Here is a 20,543-nt window from a genome sequence, read left to right as displayed (position 1 = left end):
TATCGGAAATGGACCAGTATTGTTCTGCTGAGAGGAGACCGCCATTCAATTCTTCGACGCCTAGTGACACCCCTGGCTTCCCGCCAATGGACAACCGACATTCTTCCCCCCTCTATGTTGAACACAGTTGATCCAACGCTCGCTTTCCGCATGCCACGAAACACCTCTCGTCAAGATGCTGCATTAATCCACCGAATGCGCCTCGATGTGGCCTTTACAGCTCAGTGGCGGTACCGCATGAGACAAGTTGACTCTCCCACCTGCTGCCACTGTGGCGTGCTTGAGGATCTGGACTCTGGAGCATATTCTTCTATATTGCTCCCACTACCAACCTTCCCGAACCACACTCTCCTTGTCTCTTCGTCAGCTGGACTCTCGCCCCTTCTCCCTATCGAAATTGCTTGGTCCCTGGCCTAATCCAGCCCAGCAAGGCTCTGCGCTCAAAGCTCTTCTGACATTTCTGGACACCATCGGACTTCGATCGTTATTGTGACGGGGCTCGTTATTTTATTCCCCACATTCCAACCAGCAATGGGGTAGAGTATCGCCTGTGGCGATGAACCTCCCCACTCTCCAAAGCCAAAATAAAGTTGTTGTTGTTGAGACGTTGGCTTGCTAGCAGCGTGATAGGCGGCGATGTTCTCTTTTAGCACTGTATTCCGTTTCACGCATCGTCGACACACTCAAAATTCCGATATCCTTCGCACGTCGATTGCGAACGCGTTTCGATTCCGCAAAGTAGGGAAAAAGGGAGGGCTATCCCGTCCCACACTCAGCCCGAATTCCTGCGGATGTGACCTTATATACGTACGCATTCTATAGACCGCAACAGAAACTCAAGAAGTGCTCCCGTGGGAATGTCGGTGCATTTGTACGAATTCTCTATATCCATATAGCCCGGGGGAATGCGGCCCCCGACAACGGTAGCCGCTGTTGTGTCCGGGGAGCACTAATAGGAGGCCCTCAGCTTCCATAATGAAGTGTACGCACCAGAGTCTGGATTTTGTTAACGGCCGAATTAGCGCGGAATAATGGTAGCTCGTCGTTCTGGATGTAACGCTTAAACAGAAACATGCGCTGGCCGGCCGTCGGTTGGTTGCCAAGGACGCGTGCCATTCGGGCGAGGTTTCTGGGGCCTTGCAGGAGTGCTTATGGCAGCTATTTATGCGGGTGTATACGTGCGTGTCAAAAGGGCGCTAAAAGTGCAAATAATTCTCCTCGCAGGACGTAAGATGCCGTTACCTTGACTAGAGAAAGGTAACGGGATCTTCTTTTTTTTTCTTTTTTTTTCTTTCCGCTACCGCCTCCGTTACTGGCTCATGTTGGTTTCTGTTTTAGTTTCGGCCTACTACCGTTTGTTTTTTGTTTTTAAATTCCGTGTTAACGCCGCGAAGCAACTGTGGTTATGAGCGGCGTACAAAGGTGGACAGGTGGAGAGAGGACAGCAGGAAGGAATAGGAGATATGGGGGTTAGTATGCTTCTTTGTATTAGTGGTGCACACAAATGACGTCACGATTTTTAGTCGTTTTCGTGTCTTCATTCGCGTTCCCAGTCCACCGCGGAAAGAAAAGTCTTCATCCCAAGATTTGCATCGTCTGAAAGTCAATGTCGCAATCCTGTGCGGAATGTGATTTGTTATTATGACTTAGTTCGCGCTTGCTTTGTATAGAGACACCACGTGCACTCCGAGAGAAACTCGTGCCCTTCAAGCTGAATGCATGCCATACAACAATGCCATACAACGAAGAATTGCAACAACAAAAAATCTTACAATATGAGGAGCCACATTTAAACGTGACTTTCTCGTGACTTGTTGATTTTTTGGCATTTGATTTGGATGCCAACGTCGGGTGTTAGTCCCAACTCTTGTGCGCCATAAAAACTCCAATCATCATCATCATCCTTCAGACTCGCATCAGGCTAACAATAAAACACTGCTCGAAAAATCATAATCAGGAAAACGAAATGTTCATGCGTCATATATTGATATCGTTAGAGAGAGGTTCACTCCACCACAGCTGACATCCATTACCGCCTTTTGTTCCCGTCGCATGTCTTTCATGCTATCCCACACCCATGTTCAGTCCTCATTGTCATCCTTTTATTTTGCCCGAAGCCATCATCCTTAATTGCCTAAAGCTTCGTTATTTAATCACACGAAACGTATAAACAGAAAATTCCTTTGCGCTACGAACTTGCTTAGCGCATAAGCTCAAAAAAGAGAGCTTCGCAGCATATATAGCACCCCTCAGAATGATATCGTGCTCTTGTAGGTGAGATCGCGTTAAGACAACACGGGCGCTTGTGTTGTCCTTTCCAGTAATGGAGTGTACGACAAGACTGCATAGAGTAGACTGTACTTAGTAAATTTACGTAGTGCGGAGCACATGAGGAGATGAATTAACTGGTCCCATTAAGGATGCTGGGAGAAATATTCGAATCTGATACCTCACACTTCTGATCATACACTTCATCCTCAGAATATATCTGTTGTTGTTGTTGTTGATACATGCGTTAACAAACAACAACAACTTTATTGTGAGATGATGAATGGGGAGCTTCATCTCCAGGGGCGATACTCTACACCATTGCTGGTGGATACGAAGTCTACGGGGTCTTTGATGTCGACCCGAAAGGATACGGAGTCATGCTGATGATCGTGTTGCGCAAGGTCATACCAAAATACGTGATTTTAGACTACAATCGCAAGTACGCGGGAGGTATCCCCGAAGGCAAAGAGGAAGTTGAGAATTTTCTAGATTTTCTCGAAGTCGAAGTGGAAAGTTGAGAAAAGGACATGTCATCAATAGACAAGCGCGTGGAAGGGGGACGCTATAACTCGGAACGAAGCGAAATAGTAATGTTCATGTGATGGCAGAAAGTGAAAAGGATTGGAGGCGGCTCTCGACGGAGGCGAAAGAGGAGAACATGAAAGCTATACCAGTGTGAAGATGAACGTCCAGAAGATTGGGCTCACGGCAACTACAGTGTGAGAAAGAAAGTAGGCGACTTCAGAAAATCCCAGTGCTCTTTGCGCACGCATTGCATTCTGGGCGCTTGCTCAGTGTGTGTGTGTGTGTGTTGTGGTGGTGGTGGGGATATGCATTTATTAAAAGGCCTGCCAGACCAAGGTTGGCATGCTATTCCATTTTTAAAAAAGAAGAAGAAAAAAAGAAAAGAAAAGAAACGCAGTGGGGGAACGCAGAATATTCCTTCACGTTTCGCTTTCGCTGACATTAGCACGTTGTGGACAATGGACAGGTAGGGGAGACATCGAAACAGCTTGGAGGCCACCCGTTCCTTTCACAGCTCCCATAGTTCAAAGCGGCGCTAAGCATTCTGGGATTTTTCTTCAAGTCTCCTATAGATTGCACCTACTCCCCATTTTATTACCCTGGCCCTAAAATTTATTCTACACCAGCGCAAATGGTCCCCGAACTTTGCATACATTTCAGTAAAGGGACTAATAGTACTACTCCTTTTTTCTTAGAGTGCAGACTGCGTCAATCCCCTGGCTAATATTTAGAGGGATGCAGTGTCAAAAATTGTATTCGAAGATCCCTGCAGAGTACGACGGCGGCCACGAAATTTGAGGGTTTGTGACGTTTTGCCGCTAGTTATGGTGGGTAAATGTAATGGACGGTAATTGGCATCGATGTCATCCTGTCTTGCGAATTTTACAGGAAACGGAGCAATAGACAGGTAAAAAGACGGGCGCCCCGAAAACCGAAACAGAACCGACTGCGGCATCGCGGAATAGGAGGAGGTGGTGATGGTGGTGGTGGTGGTGGTGGTGGTGAAAGGGCTCGCCGTTGTCGGAATAGCCATCGGCGCCAGTGAGGCACCCGCGGGAGAGGTCACGTGCTTACGAGAACCAATGGGAATGGTCAAGGCTCTCTTCTACAATAATAAGAGCCCGACATCGAAGTTTGTTCAAAGATTTGTGTCCCGCCAACCCACGACGTGTACGGGAAAGTACTTTATTTTCTGAATACTCCTGCAGTTACAATGCGTTCATCATATAATGAATCGCAAATATCAGAGCGTCAAAGCCATATTAAGGACACCCGGTGATTTTTTTTTTTTAAAAGGAGTCTCTTGGTTGGGAACAGAAGAGAAATATGAAAATGTTGTCTCAACTCTACGCATTTTGTCGGCTACTTCAGCACGCACGCAGTCATAGAGTGGAACACTGCTTGCCGCTAGGCGGCTGGCCACCCACCGAGTACCTTCTTGATGTCATGAGGTCCGTTGACGTATCCCTCGCTTCGTACCATTTCACGACTTGGGGGTAACCTTGGACAGCGTAATAAGAAGCAGAGACATCATCTGCTGTTTTAGGTCCTGCGGTTTTACGACCCAGTTATGCACGTGTGTGGGAGTTGGGTTGCGCGTCGTAAAATTGACGCTTTTGAATAGACCTCTACCCGAGTAACGTCATCATGACGTTGGTAGACAGACTGAAACCGAAACAAATCGGAAGGGGAGGGCTGGGTTCCACGAATGGACACTTGTTCGCTGCCTCCTATTGAACGAAAAGTAGGACCGAAGGGCGCGTCCCTTTCAGGGACCATCGTAATCCCATCTAGACCGCGACTTTCGCGCGCGACCTTGTTCACTCCTAGCTTTGAGCGTAGTTCAACTCTACGAAATTGGTGGCGCTGTCGAACACTATGATGGCATTTGTTTACAAACAGGAAGAGGTCTATTCTCATAGCGGAGAAGAGCTCTGAGCGTATGTTTGACTCAGACGACTCATTGCGAGGACAGATAAAATAAAGCTCAAATACCCTGGCCGCGTAACGAGAAGACAAGGGCCCAATACCACTTCGTTAATAGAATGTCATCTTACATTATTGCAGAACACGTTGATGCCGGGCAATATTGATCGCGAAAGGCGTAGCATGGGACTCCTATTGTACAACTACCTGAATTTCTGAGTGCTTGGAACAGCCACGCCACCCCAACATTAATTCTCGCCTGTTGCATGAATAAAAATATGCAATATAGTAATGCAACGTAGTGTACGGACAATCTCGTAAGTTGCTTCTCCCACGCTGTATTTTCAGTTGGTTTTATTCTAGTGAATAGACCTCTCCCTGTTTGTAAATAAATGACGTCATACTGTTCGACAGCGCCACCAATTTGATAGAGTTGAACTATGCTCGAAGCCAGGGGCAAACAAGGTCGCGCCCAAAAGCCACGGTCTTGAGGGGATCACGATGGTCCCTGAAAGGGACGCGACCTTCGGTCCTACTTTTCGGTCAATAGGAGGCAGCGAACAAGTGCCCATTCGTGGAACCCAACCCTCCACTTCCGATTTGTTTCGGTTTCAGTCTCTCTGCCGACGTCATGATGGCGTCTCTCGGGTAGAGGTCTATTCAGAGCAGTACCTCTACGAACTGTTTATTGTCTCTTCCAGCTACCGTATATTGACTTTGCCGGTCGTCATGTCCGAGAAGACGCGGTCAGAACAAGAACGACGTCACGGTTAGTTGAGGGCACACGTGACCATGTAAGCTTTACCTCACCGTCTTCCCGCGTATGCCCTGCTCCTCGGGAAGATTCTGGCCATTCGCCACATAATATTCCCCAATCCTTCTTCCGTGACGTTCGTCTGCTCGTGTCGTCTGCTAGGCAGCATTGCTTTGAGCGTCCTCCTTTACGTTTTCTGCCGTTTTCTTTCATCGTTTCTTCCAGTGTCGACATCTTCTGGGCACGTGCTTTCCTCCTCGCTCTCCTACGCCGACATCGCACCCTATAGAAGTCGCTCGCGTCGGCACACGTCATTTCCGGCGCACGTCACAAGAACCCCAGGTGGTCCAAATTATCCGCAGTCCTACCCTGCGGCACGTGCAACATGTCACCACAGTGGGCAGACAAACCTCGCGTGTAACATCACGGTACCACACCATTATTATTCGGTAGCCTGCAACGGACTCTGCAACGCAGTCCCATAAAAAAATAGTGCTGGTGGCGCAGCAATGTTCAGACAATGACAACTTGAAAACAGAAACATACGTCGTCGTAGGCATCATATCTCTGAGTTTGGGGTGAAGACAAGAGGACGTTCGTTTGTTCGTCCCCTTGTTCATTCACTTCAAGCTCCGGTAAGTTTGCGCCACTTTAATTGCGTAATTCTTTGAGGCTCAATCACATACAATGTCACCCGATTTCACCGCTTCTATACCCATCACTCGTCCGAAAGCATCAAGTACCGATCACCTTTCAAACTCGCCTTCGGACGCCAAACTGAAAGTGAGATTCGCCGAAACCGAAAACCGCGATTTTCTTCCAACCACACGCGATCAGCTTGCCGCACGCGCGAGACACATAACACTTTTTCTTCCGGCGGCAGTAATCCGAACTCAACTGATCCTTCCACGAGAACCGTTATATTCGCAACCCCTGTCTTCCTCTTCCCTTATATAATTTGGCGCACACGTCGGACAACCAAGAAAAAAGCTACAAGCATGTCACGTCAACCGACCAAGCACCGGAGGAGGAAAAAAGAAGCAGACGACATTGTGGTTCATAACACGCAGTGCTCGCCTCTAGACAGATACAAAAATGAGAGATAAAGTACGACAAAAAAAATAAGGGCCATCGTTGGACGCCTGAGCCCCCTCCGGAACGAATAACTCATTAAAAGGTGAAGCAGCTAGCTCCACCCAGCGGTCGCTCTTAGCAACGGCAGTAGCACCCAACTTGAAGCTCCCTGGGCAACACACAGTTGGGCTGCTAGCGCGCATCGGGTCGCAGTCGCTGCGGGCGCTTTCGTGTATTGAGAGCGCGTTACAGGTTTGTGCTCTAACAGATAACGAGGTTCCTGTTCCTTGTGGAAAGAAGAAGGGTTGTGCGTTTGTGCGAGATTTTTTTTGTCCGCTGTCTCGATGTTGGCGTGAGAAAGTGAATCATATTTTTCTTTTGGGACCAACGTTATGGATTTCGTCTCGAAGAAGCAATTCGTAAATGGTGAGCCGCGTGCCCTTTGCCCTTTTCTTTCTCGTGTTTTTGATATTTTAGCGCACTGTCAGTGTGCTTTACAGCCGACGAGCAATATCAAAGTATTGCACTCTCCACTAAATCTATTTCGACGTCGTTTCATGACGTTATTTGGAAGTATTGAAGTGTGGTTTTGTTTTAGCTGCCCACACGCTGTAAATTGTTTGGGTTGGGTTCGTGGTTGGGTGAGTGGGTGGGTTGGGTGGGTGGGTAAATTGTTTCGTTGATTTCGTTGGATATTGGAAGTTGACTCTTTGCGCAGCCAGAGGATCATCCGTATACGGCTATGATTTGTGTTATGTTCTATTGGTAGGCCGGAAGCGGAGATCGATCTTCTGCATTGTTATCTCCGTCACGTTGCGATTGTGGTGCAACAGGGTAATATAGTATGTGATGCACGTGGCAGGGGTGGAAGTAGGGGTGCTAGGGATAGACATGCCAGGGTTCCGGATGGTCACTAGCTGCGCTTTTAGCTTCATGTGGAAGAGGATTAGACTCTGAACGGTAGGTCTTAAGATGGCACGTGGGGGATCCCAGGCGATGAAAGCCACTTTGTGTGTTTCAGGACAGTAGCGGTCCCACAGTGGGGGGTGCGGTGGCGGGGGGGGGGTGTAAACTTGTGACATTTAATGCTTCTACACTCTTAAAAATGGACTTCACCGCATAGCACGTTCCTAGCCAACCATTATCGCGAATGATATCGTTATCTGTCCTGATTTGTTGAAAACGGGAGGCGTACGCCTTTTCTGTGACAATTATGAACAGCATAAGTGTCACAGAAAAGGCGTACGCCTCCCGTTTCCACCAAATCAGGGCAGATAACGATATCATTCAAGATGATGGTTGGCTAAGAGCGTGCTATGCGGTGAAGTTCATTTTTAAGAGTGTATAGCCAAACATAATCCCAGACAACTCTTCCTTGACTTGTTGGAAATCAGAAGCGTGCGCTTTTTTTTTGTGACATCTACGCAATCACGTTAATTTTTAACAAATTGTTAACAAAAAGGCGTACACTCTTAAAAATGAACTTCACTGCATAGCACGCTCCTAGCCAACCATAATCTCGAATGATATCGTTATCTGCCCTGGTTTGTTGAAAACGGGAGGCGTACGCCTTTTTTGTGACACTTATGCTGTTCATAATTGTCACAGAAAAGGCGTACGTCTCCCGTTTTCAACAAATCAGGGCAGATAACTATATCATTTGATATAATGGTTGGTTAGGAGCATGCTATGCGGTGAAGTTCATTTTTAAGAGTGTACACCCGGCGCTTTCCCCAATTGAGGAGTGGTAGTAGTACCATTTCGCGCTATAGTTGGCCCACAGTGTGTCACGTGGTGACGTTCTGTTTTAAGATTCTAGAGAAAGCTGATGGGCGGGTCGGCTAGAATCCTTATCATGGAAAAACACGAAAGGGAAACGAGGAACATGTAAAACAATCAAGGCGGGATAGTACAAGTTGCTAGTGGAGTGCTGTTCTGCCTCCTTATGTATAGTACTACGCGTTTCTTGTTTCTCTTTCGCGCTTTTCAACCATGTGTTGTCACTATGCTATCTTCCTGCGTTCTATAACCGCAGACGTTTTCATGCTGCTTCTTGTAACCTTACCTGTTTTCGCCAAAGCGGACCCATCAGAGATCAGACGATCGGCTTACCAAGGCTTCTCAGTGTGCTCTTGAAACAGTACTTCACCACATAGCACGCTGAAGGCCAACCAATGCCACAGAATGATACCGTTATCACTTCTGATTCATGGAAAGCGTGCACTCTTAAAAATGAACTTCACCGCAGAGCACGCTCCTAGCCAACCATTATCTCGAATGATATCGCTATCTGCCTTGATTCGTTGAAAGCGGGAGGCATACGCCTTTTTTGTGACTATTATGAACAGCATAAGTGTCACAAAAAAGGCGTACGCCTCCCGTTTCCAACAAATCAGGGCAGATAATGATATCATTCGCGATAATGGTTGGCTATAGGGGCGTGCTATGCGGTGAAGTTCATTTCTAAGAGTGTGGGGCGTACGCCTTTCTGTGGCAATCAACGTAAGCGTCACAAACGGACGTATGCCTCCCTCTTTCAACAAAACAGGGGAGAGAAGACGTTATTCGACATGACGGCCGCCCAAGAGCGTGTTGTGCGGTGAAGCTCTGTCTTAGGCGTGCAGAATGGCATTTGTAGTAATAACACCACAACGGCTAACCTGAGCGGTGCAAAAACACATAGACAACCCCGCTTAGGTTTGCCGTTATGGAGTTCATCCACCAGCTCGCCTGTGTCTATCCGCAATTTTATCTTAGTAAAAGCACCATAGTTCGCTCCGTCAGCATCGTAACAGGTGATAGCCAACGCAAAGAAATGTGTCGCTTTTCTCTGAACCCACGAAATGAAACGACCCGACGAGGCAGCATAACTGCGGCTTGCTATAGAAACACGGCTGCAAATACCGAATCCGAGGTGGATCGGCATTCCTCAAGCAGAGTGAGAGAGAGAGAATAAAAAATACTAGCAAGAATTTCGTTCATACGCTTTTCCTTCAGAGAAACAATCGGAATGAAAAAAAGAGACACCGATAAAGTGTCGAACATTTCGTGGCTGGTAGGTTGATTTAGAAGAAAAAAAAAAAAAAAAAAAAACGTGGAGATGTCCTAAAACCGACATAACTATGTGTTGTACTTTTTAGAAACCTCGATAATATTGTACATTTCCAACTCAGGGGAATAGCCACCCGACAGAGATTCGGGGAAGGTACGTTGTACGGGGGACACTTGACACCTCAGGGGTTCTTCGCGGCCAGATGCTCGCTGGCAACAAATCAGTACAGTGGGCCAAGGAAGATGCACTGTCCATGGGGCACGGTTGACAGCTTGGTCCGTTACCCATAAATACCGAGTAGTAGGCGAACAATTAGGAGGTGCCTGGTTCGGTCTAAATTCAAACTAGGCCAACCATGCGTTGGAGACGTTTGAACCGGGCTTCTGGGATTGGTGTTTGCTGGCGGGGGTTGTGTCTCAAATGTCACCGTTTTAAGCGGAGGACACACGAAAATCCGTGTGTGGACGCCGCAACGATTTGATGAAGACGAGGCGAAAGCCCCGTGACTTCAGTCGCTATAGTATCGTCTTGTATATAGTTATGTAAATAACTATGTAAATAAAGCCCATTTATTGTACGAAAATACCGCCTGTCGGACGTCTTCGATCTGTGAGCACATCAACGGACCACCTTCCAGAAACAACGGAAGAAACTTTACTCTATGCTTCCCGGAAGTCGAATAAAAAATGGTTTCCCTTCTCCGTAGATTGTAACACGAGATTCCCCATAACAGACGACATAATGAACGGCAGACATGACGGGAGGAATTTCAATATTGGGGCAATTCAATAAGTTGACGAGAATTGAATTTAACGGTTCGTTTGCGCAACGTCTGCTTCGCACACAAGCGGTGCCAAAGTATAATCTCGGCCCAAACGACGTTCCAGCTGAGGGCAATTGAGAGTTGTGACGCAAGCCCATATGGTGAATATATAGGAAGATTGGATATACTTCCCTCTGTTTTGCCGCACTTTAGGTTTCCCGTTATCTAACCCTTATATTTCGCTGTGCGCGTTCCCTTGCGCGGGTTCTTTTTGCTTGTGCGGAGTGTTCGAACTCCGCTCAATAAGGAATAAGGGAATGTATTGACACTTCGATTTCACATTCGTATCGAGTTTCGTCACTGCCAGTGTTGTGCGCGGATGCGGTTATTCCGCGTATATATCCGCGCGACATCCTGGTTTGCGGATAGAAATAAAACGTCCTTGCATGCACGCGGAGAAAACTCTAACTCCACGGCTCAAGCGGATATCCGCATTTTATCCGCCAATAACATACACACATCCACAATCCACAACATGGACATCAGTCCATTGCTGCATACGTAATAGCAGGCTGAAATCAGACCTCAGTATAGACGACTTGCAAAACTCATGGTGCCATCTGTCGTACACGAGCAGGGGCGGATCCAGGATTTTTCTGAGGAGGCGGACCAGCCATGCTGGATACGCCATCTAGGGTCTATTTAACACTATGTGAGGACAGAAATTGAGGAGGGGTCAGGACATCCGGACCCTCCCCTCTAGATCCGCCCCTGACTACGAGAGCCTACTGAATTACGGGAAATACGTTCTGTCACGTACACTCTCCTGGGCAAAGCTGTTGATAGCCTGTGGATTACTCTTTCGCATAACATCGTTTCTATTAAATATGAATCGGTATTTGTTTTGACATTACAAATATTTGCTTGTTTTTTACCGCGTATCTTCTCTACGCTAAATATTGGTGTTGTATACCTCGCACCGCGTGATTGTCAGCAGTCGTCGTTGTCACACCACGCCGCGTTCCTTGTTGGATATGTTGCAACTGAATCGGGACAGCATTATCTGTTGAGGTAAAGTTGATGTGTTGTTCACCGACAACAGTATTAAACCGAATCGTTGAGGTGTGCGAAAGCTCATACCTTTTTCGGCATCTCCCTTTCAACTCGGTGGCGCTCCCGAGTCAAACTCAAACTGTGGGTAAATTTGAGAAAAATTGAAATTTCCTTCAGTGCTGTGGACTGATCAGTTCGAAAAGAAAGCTCATGCCGCTGTACCACGTCTGCGCAGAGAATAATACCCGTGTCACATGGGAACCTTGAATCATCATTGAGACCAATGGGCATTTAACATGCGCGTAGCGCCATCAAGCGTTTAACGCTCCAACTTCTCAAAGATCGTTAGTTGCAATGCTTGTTTTAGAAGTTTACACATTACACGCTAGGTGGCGCTACACGCATGTTCAATGGCAATGTGTTGCAGTGATGATTGAAGACTGCGCGTGTGACTAGGGTACTGCCCGTGGAAGACACGCGCGGACGACAAACTCCCACAGTGCACCGCGCGGTTTCGCTCCGCCTCCGTTAGTGCACTGTTAGAACAGAACTTCACCATGACATAACACGCTCTTACAACCTAAAAACAGAACTTCACCGCATAACACGCGCCCATCTATAGCCAACCGTAATCCCGAACGACATCGTTCTCTCGGGGGTTTAATCACTTCCACCGCTCGCGAGCTAACGAGGGGCGGGGCTCTCGTTACACGGACACGTATCACGTGACGCCTGACGCACTTTTTTCGTTAATCTCTCGCTCGTGTATCGACCAACGGTGTCGTCTGCAGTGGCGTCACTAGGGTATGCGTCACCCGGTGCAGGAGATCCGTCACCCCCCTCGCAATAATGTGTCCCTTTCCAGCCGAGGCGATACACGATGAATAACAGTATCATATCGTACGCAGAAACAAATCACAAGGGCTTCTTATGGCGTTTTTGGCGTCACCTCGCTACAGAAAAAGAGAGGAGGAGGCGGTACTGGTGCAGCACGTCACTCCCTTCTGTCGCATCACCCGGTGCGGACCGCACCCCCCTAGTGACGCCACTGGTCGTCCGCCTAACGAGTGTGTTCGCATGGTCAGTGGTTTCATAGGCAAGGTTTCATAGTTCGTTCTGTGCGGTGACATCACAACACGTAAGGCCTCGTAACGAGCGCGATAGCAGATTGCAACCACAGCAAAGCGTCGATAATGTTCCTCGTTCCGTTATTTCTAACGACTCGCTGTCGTTGAAGCTGCCAAAGAAAGATGGCGGAAGGATTTTTCGCTTGGGCGATCACACAAGCGGCTAACCGCCTTTCAACTGGACGAGACAGATTTTGTAAAGTTATTCCGTTCGCGAAAAAAACGCTGTCCGCACCGTTTGTGAGGACTTGCGACCGTACTTCACGCCGTCTTAATAGCTACGGGTGTTGTGATGAACAACTAAGGCGAATTAGATTCTTCTCTTTTAGAGTACATTGCGGACATAGTGTTGATGTTATAATGATTGTGAAGAGCAAAGCATTCTGTACATTTGCTGAGGTAGATTTTTTGAATAGTTCCATAACGTTCCCTTGCTTCGCGGCGTTAACACGGAATTGAAAGAGTTCACTGTTCTGTTCAAGCCCACTAGAAAAACGTTTTATTGCTCCGCAAATTTATTTTAAGTCTGCTGTTTATGAAGCCTGACAGTAAGGCTGCGCGCTGTACTTCCGTGCTTGGAGGAAACGTTTACATAGAGGTAATCAAATAAGTGTTTACGCAGAGGAGAAAGGGCAGTATCCTCCTCTTTCTTCTTCTGATACTACGGATACCACTACGTCTTCCGTTTCTGGCCTCGGTACTCCTGAGTTATGTCATGCCCCAGTCAACCAAACAGCGCCATCTAGAGACTTCCCAAACGGTATCGGTGGTGGGGTGCTACATCCGAGCATACTGCCTGGCCGGCGTGACGGCATGTTGCAAACATCACCTAGACAGAGAAAGCCTGCTTAAACTCGTCGACATGACGTATCAACAATAATAGTCAGCCAATCAGGATCGTGTTTTCAACGGCCTCTTAGCCAATCGCGAACGTGCCTTCAGCGGTCGTAGCCATGGAGACGAGCCACCGTCGGCCGCATGGACAGCCACGTCCGTCTGCGAGTTGGGAACGTCCCCGCGTACTAAATGAGAGAGAGAGAGAGACAGAGAAAATAAAAAGAAGAGAAAGAAGTGCAAAACTGTCCCACAGTTTTCTCAATACTAATTTTCTGGAAAGCGTGTTGCACTTTTAGTCAACAGGCTCAAATTTGCCAAGTTAACTGCAATCATTCGCCAGTTCTCGAATTCGCAGAACGGCGAATCGCCGTAGCAGACGAGTTCTGACGTTATGTGTTCCGCGTAGCGAAGGAGGGAGAGGGGGCATTGAGCAGGCCTTCTGTATCAAGGTGGCGTTGATGTTGCTCGTGGGGGTGGGGGGAGGGGGATAGTGCGTTTTGGGCGGGACACCCAGACAGCACATCCGACACCCGGATTCAAACCCGGGTTGGACCTAGTGCCTCATGACAGGTTGCCACATTACACGCTTGGGGGCGCCACGCGCATATTCAATGGCCATTGGTTTCAATGAACATTGAAGACAGCCCGTTCGACAAATGTGTTACAAGAAGGCGTACGCCTCGTCCTTTCCTTGGGGCTTAATCGTATGCGCATCTAACAATCTAACGAGGTGCGGGACACTCGTCTAGAAGGGCACGTGACACTGCACGTGCACGATTGCCTTTCGTGCGATACGCATCATACGTCACGCTCGGTGTGTCACGTGCCCATCTTAACGTATACGCCTGCCCCTCGTAAGACTTGCTCGCGATTAAGTCTCAGCTGGAGTGATAACAGGATCGTTGCAGTGGTTGGCCTTAACCGTGGTATGTGGTGAAGTTCTGTTCCATTCCGGCCGAGGGCGGTAGCGATGTGGGGTATATCGTTCCTTTGAGTAGCGCGTGTAGAAGGTTACAGGAGTTACAGGTGCACGCTACAGCACCCCAGGTGGTGGAAATTACCCGAATAGACGAGTTCCGAAAATCCCAGTGCTCTTTGTGCACGCATTGCATCCTGGGCGCTTGCTGAGCGGGGGAACGAAGAATAATCCTTTACATTTCGCTTTCGCTGACCTTGACACGTCGTAGACAACGGACCGGTAGGGAAGAAATCGGAACAGTTTGGAGGACACCGTTTCTTTCGTATTAGTAAACTCCCACAGTTCAAAGCGGCGCTAAGCACTCTGGGATTTTCTGAACTCGTCTATTGGTTCTGCCTTGCGGCACGTGCAACATGTAGCCACACAAGTGTCAAGTGTGGGCGAACTCACTCTCCTTACGCGTAAATCTGCTCGAAATTCTTATTATTAGCAAGCTAAAAGTACAGCTTTCGATAAACACTTCTTCATTGTCATACTGTTCCGATATAGCTCAGGCGAGCACGTATAGGGCCTGCCTGCCAGCACGTTTCGGAAAATTTACGGCGTATATGTCTGACGCCTTTGTAATTTTTCTATACTGCGCTAACGATTTCCACGCAACACTTTCATGAGACATAATGGGGTCGAGTTCAACTCATACACGCATGTCGCGGCCATGTTCGAGTTCTTGATGCAGGAATATTACTACGCATTCTTGCATCTGATTGCCAAAGTTCTTTTTTTTTTTTTTTGCTTGACACAACCACTGGATTAGACAGAGAGATGAATCCAGAATGCAACCAGAACGAACACACAAGAATTCGAATCGACCGCGGTTACTCGACCGCGGTGTTCGAAAGATTCGAATATTCCCATGGCTGTAGAATGCACTTACCTATATAGATCACGTGACAGTCGCGCTCGTGTTGTTTGGCGTAATGAGGGAGCGTGACGTCATGCCTTTACTCTTTTACTTTTGTAGCCCATGCACTGATTTGTGAACGTTGGATTCGTCAACGATCTATCAAAAGCTCAGGATACCAGGTCAGGTCGTTACGTTGCCCACATACGTGAGGCCGACAACGGCAAGTCCTTTCACCATCACCACCACCACCACCCCCACCACCTTTTTTCACATTCTCTCAACTGTACGCTGTAGAGATGGAATTATATTTTCCCCAATTTCCTCAATCTTTTTAAAATACCGATATTCTATTGATGAGTGTATCGATGTCAATATAGATATTTGATCGATTTTTATATCTGCATACGAGTATCAATATTTTGTCAACTTGCGTATCTGGAAGTCACGATAGGTTGAAGTATTAGGAAGTGCGCGTGTCTAGTCAATGAATTACATTTTCTCGCTTTTCCTCTGTGTGTATGTGTCTGTGTCACCTTTCCTGACTCACAATACAGCCTGTCTCTCCCAAGTCTTCATATTGATCCGTTCGAGAAATCCAAAGACATGTCGCGATCAACGGGATCAACTAGAGTCACTAAATAGGGAGCAGAGTAGCGACACTGAGCCACGCCGGCGAGCGAGACCGCCATCTTGGGTCCTGCGCGGCTGCGTCGCCTAGCAATGGGAAGCCAACCCCACCTTCTCCGCCGGAGAACTGCGCGCAGTTGAGCCAGCTCGCAACCGCGGAAGCAGGTTTTGGATGGAGAGGACTTAACATGAACGGCGCGTTCTTGGAAGGAGAAACCACATGTAGCAATGTAGAAGAGGTAGATCGTTGCATTCAGCAGCGTGTGTATAGGGGGTTACAGGTGCACGTACTCTACAGAACCCCAAGTGGTGGAAATTACCCTCAGGGGTTCTACGCTGCGGCACGTGCAACATGTAGCCAAACAAGTGTCAAGCGAACTCACCATACGCATAAATCTACTCTAAGCGCAGCTTTTGATAAACAATTATTATACCAGTTAACTCAGGCGAGCGCGTGCCTGCAGCTCGATTCGGAAATTTTACGACATCAACACTGACGGCCTTTGTAATTTTTCTAAGCTGCAGTAACGATTTCTACGCAAATCCAGTAGACTTTCGTGAGTCATAAAGGGGACGACCTCAACCCATACACGCATATCGCGGCCTTGTTCGAGTTCTTGATGCATATGGAATATTACTGGACCGCGGTGCCGAGTTAGTCGACACGGGGTGTTCGAAAAATTGAAAAACTGGAAATTTATTCGCATTGCTGTATAGAAAGCACACTCCTATATAGATCACGACCTCACGAGACAGTCCCGCGTATGGTATTTGGGGTAACCTAGACGCGCGACGTCATGTCTTTACTCTTTTACTTTTACTCTTTTACTCTTGTAGCCCACGCTCTGTGACGAATCCGCACCTAAAAAAAATTGTGAACCTGTGTACATGTGTTGTTGCGGGTAAATAAAATGAGAATACTGTTGTGTTTACGACCTTTACATGTCGCAGTTACGCAAGCCAATAAATTGCAAGTTAGGTGTAAGTTGCCGGCGGGCACGTATAAGCGTTCAACAGGTGAAATTTTCGCCGGCGTGGTCGTGTGAGGTCTTGGAAACAAAGGGGGGCGTTTATCAGGTTTAGCGTGCCCCACACTCTTATAGAAAAAAGGGGCGGAACAGTTACACATTTGAAGAGGTAATAGTTGTCGCATATGTTCTGTCTACAATGTTGCGAAGTCCTACCTGCGAACGATAGGGTTACCGCTTCTGATTCGGTGAGCGAGGGGGGCGTACGCCTTTTTGTAGCAATTTGGATATATGATAATTGCTTTTACCACCCTTTTACACCCTTTATCAGACGCTATATGTTAACCTAGGTGGTAACTATAGAAATTACCACCTTTTCACACCCTTTTTTTTTCTTGGGGTGCAGGCGGACTTTGACATTGCGACGGCTATCTGCATTGTAGGCGGCTGGTAGTCGTTAGGAAAAATGGGTACTTTCCTCGATACCCTGTATCGGTACCCTGTATGCATCGATATTTTAATAGTAAATTTGTATCGAGGTTTATTTATACTCAAAATTTTGCACCTTTCACATTTTTACGCCTCTTGATTGGCTGGGATCGAAACTGACACCGCTTTCCTCGCCTTGCGAGGCTCTTTTCTGCCGTTTCACCGTCTGCTTATTATAGTAATGTGATACCACGAACGAGGACGAATGTGCGGATATAGGCAAACGCAACGCGTAGCGGAGTTTGTGACGTATTGCTCGCTGACAACTTTTATGTTCGCTCAGGTTTTACGACGGCCTACTGTTCTTTATGCATCCGGCAGCACTTTCTGACGCGTCATCGTTTCAAAGCACGCTTTTTAGCTTCGTGCTGCGGAAGCGCTTTTTTCTTTTTTTTTAAACTCATTCCGTTCTGTGTATTTCTTCCTATACGTGCTGCTTGTTCTCGCTTTACTGGTTGCTTATGTGACGACTCAGGCGGAGTTGTCTGCTCTATAGCAATCTTTCAACATTGCAGACAGTAAATTTCTCTCTTCCTTTCGGGTGTAAATGTCTTGTCCTCTGGCACTTACCCCTCTGGTGTAAGTTTCACACTACTATATGTAGGGTAAGATGGGGCAAGATGAGACAGAAATTTGCAATTGAATATGGAGTTTTTATTTTTGCGTGCAAAAAAAGAAAAAAGAAACTAGCCATTGGCACGTTCCGACAGGTCTAGAGCTTCTGATATGAAAATCAGAACGGATGTAGCCGGTTCTAAAAAAAAACACAGGAGAAAAAATTCAAATATGCAGATTGTCTCATCTTGCCTCAACCCTCGAGGCAAGACGAGACATCGGGTGGGGAAGATGAGACACGTCGTGGTAATGAACTATACAAATTAGTTTTTTGAATCCGAGCACTTTCACAGCCCCTCGAGCACACCGCCCACATGATGTGCAATAAAACCGCACAGAACCAGGTGCTATTTCCTTCCACCGTCCTTTGCAAACGAGGCACCGCCAGTCTGATGTGTCGCTGGTCGCTCGCTTTTGAGCGCGCTTCTGCTTTACTGGAAATATCCCAGGAAACGGAAAAATTTGCTGGAACATACTAGGTAATATGCAAAAAAGAAATATCTGAGGAACAAGCATAAAGCTACCTAATGGTTGACTTATCAGTTTCTAAATCACATTAAATTTAAATTGCACTAAACTTAAATTACATTAAATTGTCGTGTCTTGCCCCGTGCATATCGTCGGATTCATTATTTTTTCTGTCAAACACCGGGTAACCAAGAATTCCCATATTTTGCGTATATCAAGACGAATGAATAAAGAAATAGGATGTGGACTTACATTTGACAGAATAATCCTGCGAAGCGCTACCGCACAGATGACAAGAAAAAGGACTACACAAATTCGCTCATTTTTTGCAGGTGTTTACATTCCAGACAGAAGTAACCGATCTTTTTGTTAACAATATTGACAATGTGCCGTTCATGGGGGCAGCACATGTGTGTTTTATATCCTCATCTCTATCAGCTGAGTGATGAATCACCACGTGTCTCGTGACACTTGTTCTTTTGCATTAAACCTGTGTGAGCATTACCGTCAGCCACGTGTTGAAGTTCTGCGTACACCCTAGCATTTTTTTCTCTTCAACGCAAACACCAATCCGGATAATACTCATGTGCAATAAAGCGGACATGCAGAGCCACCTATGAGTAAAGTTTCAAGCGCATGGAGCACTCATAAAAAATCACATGAGGATGAAATTGTGTTTACCAACATTTGGCAGCGTGTGAGTGAGTCATAAGGGCAGGTTTTGTGTACATAAAATAACGGGGAATTGCGAAGGACACCGTAACTGTAACCATATGCCGAGGCTGAAACACACAAACAGACGAACACAACACAAGCCTCAAGGCAATTAATGTTCATGTATTGTGTGTTTGTCTGCTGCCGGTTTGTGTGTTTCAGTCCCAGAACATTTATTTTTCATCGTGTTCAAAGACATCCTCCCTTACGCCCATTTTTCCCCCTACGCATCCTGCACTTCAGATGCGTGAAGCCACACGCGGAGCGCATCTGAAGTTCCACGCGTTCTCCGCAGCGCTGGTGGATATCACTTGTCATACGCATCGAAAGAGCACGTTGCAGCAGCATTCTGACGATAAATGCAGTGGAGGCTCCTGCACTGTGTATATTGTGGGCTTCTGCGTGTCATTTCATTGTGTAAACGGATAAATAAGCGCATACAAGCCAGAGCAGCCTAATCAGTGTAGAGAAGAGGCGTAAGCTCTCTCGGTTGTTGATAATGAGCCCAAAGACAAAGGCGAGGAGTGGAGGAAAGTCAGACAGAGAGAGCATGTGACCGCACAAGTAAAGTCTCTTCCGTTGTTGCTGGAAGGTGGTCCGTTGATGTGCTCACAGATGGAGATATTCCCAAGAGACGTCCGACAGGCGGTACTCCCGAACAATAACTGGGCTTTATTTACATAGTTATTTACATAACTATATACAAGACAATACTATAGCAACTGAAGTCACGGAGCTTTCGCCTCGTCCTCACCAAGTCGTTGCGGCTTCCACACCCGGATTTTCGTGTGTCCTCCGCTTAAAAGAGTGACATGTGGGACACAACCCCCCGCCATAGCAAGCACCAATCCAAGAAGCCCGGTTCAAACGTCTCCAACTCATGGTTGGCCTAGTTTGAATTTAGACCGAACCAGACACCTCCTAATTGTCCGCCCACTACTCGGTACTTATGGGTAACGGACCAAGCTGTCATCCCGTGCACCATGCAACTTTGGCCAGTGCATCTTCCTTGGCCAACTCTACTGATTTATTGCCAGCGAGCATCTCGTCGCGAAGACTCCCTGAGGTGTCAAGTGTCCCCCGTCCAACGTGCCTTCCCCGAGTCTCTGTCGGTTGGCTATTCCACTGAGTTGGAAATGCACAATATTCGCGAAGTTTCTAAAAAGTACAACTCTTACAGCACACATTAAAGTTCCTATCGGTTCGTTTATCGCAACTCGCAAGGCTTTCGGTTGTGTCGATTTGATTCGGATGTCTCGTTCCAAGACGCTGTAGAGAGCAACAAAATTTAAAATGTCCTGTTTTACTGCATTCACTCAATGAAAGAATGCCGGATGTGTAAGGTTCCGTCAGGACATAGGGAATCATCGGTGCGTCTGCGACACCCGTATCGACATCACACTATACAACCAAACCCTTCCGTGATGAGCTTTACGTCGACGATTAAGCTTATATTC

The 20,543-nt window shown here is 47.2% G+C and overlaps 2 protein-coding genes across 6 annotated transcripts in view; one reads left to right on the top strand and one right to left on the bottom strand.

Moving 5' to 3' along the window:
- The window catches only part of LOC135400691 (excitatory amino acid transporter-like), an 86,155-nt gene that overhangs the window by 40,736 nt on the left and 24,876 nt on the right, over positions 1-20,543 (bottom strand). The window lies entirely within an intron of this gene.
- Positions 6,729-20,543, top strand: part of LOC135400693 (uncharacterized) — a 57,408-nt gene continuing 43,593 nt past the window's right edge. For 2 of the 3 annotated variants that reach the window (XM_064632536.1, XM_064632532.1), the window contains exon 1: positions 6,729-6,976. The gene's annotated coding sequence lies outside the window, so the exon portion shown is untranslated. The remainder of the gene's footprint in view (positions 6,977-20,543) is intronic. The other variant, XM_064632538.1, reaches the window with a different exon arrangement.

This window comes from Ornithodoros turicata, chromosome 7 (assembly GCF_037126465.1).
Source record: "Ornithodoros turicata isolate Travis chromosome 7, ASM3712646v1, whole genome shotgun sequence".
NCBI lineage: Eukaryota > Metazoa > Arthropoda > Arachnida > Ixodida > Argasidae > Ornithodoros > Ornithodoros turicata.
This window is presented reverse-complemented; position numbering and strand designations above follow the sequence as displayed.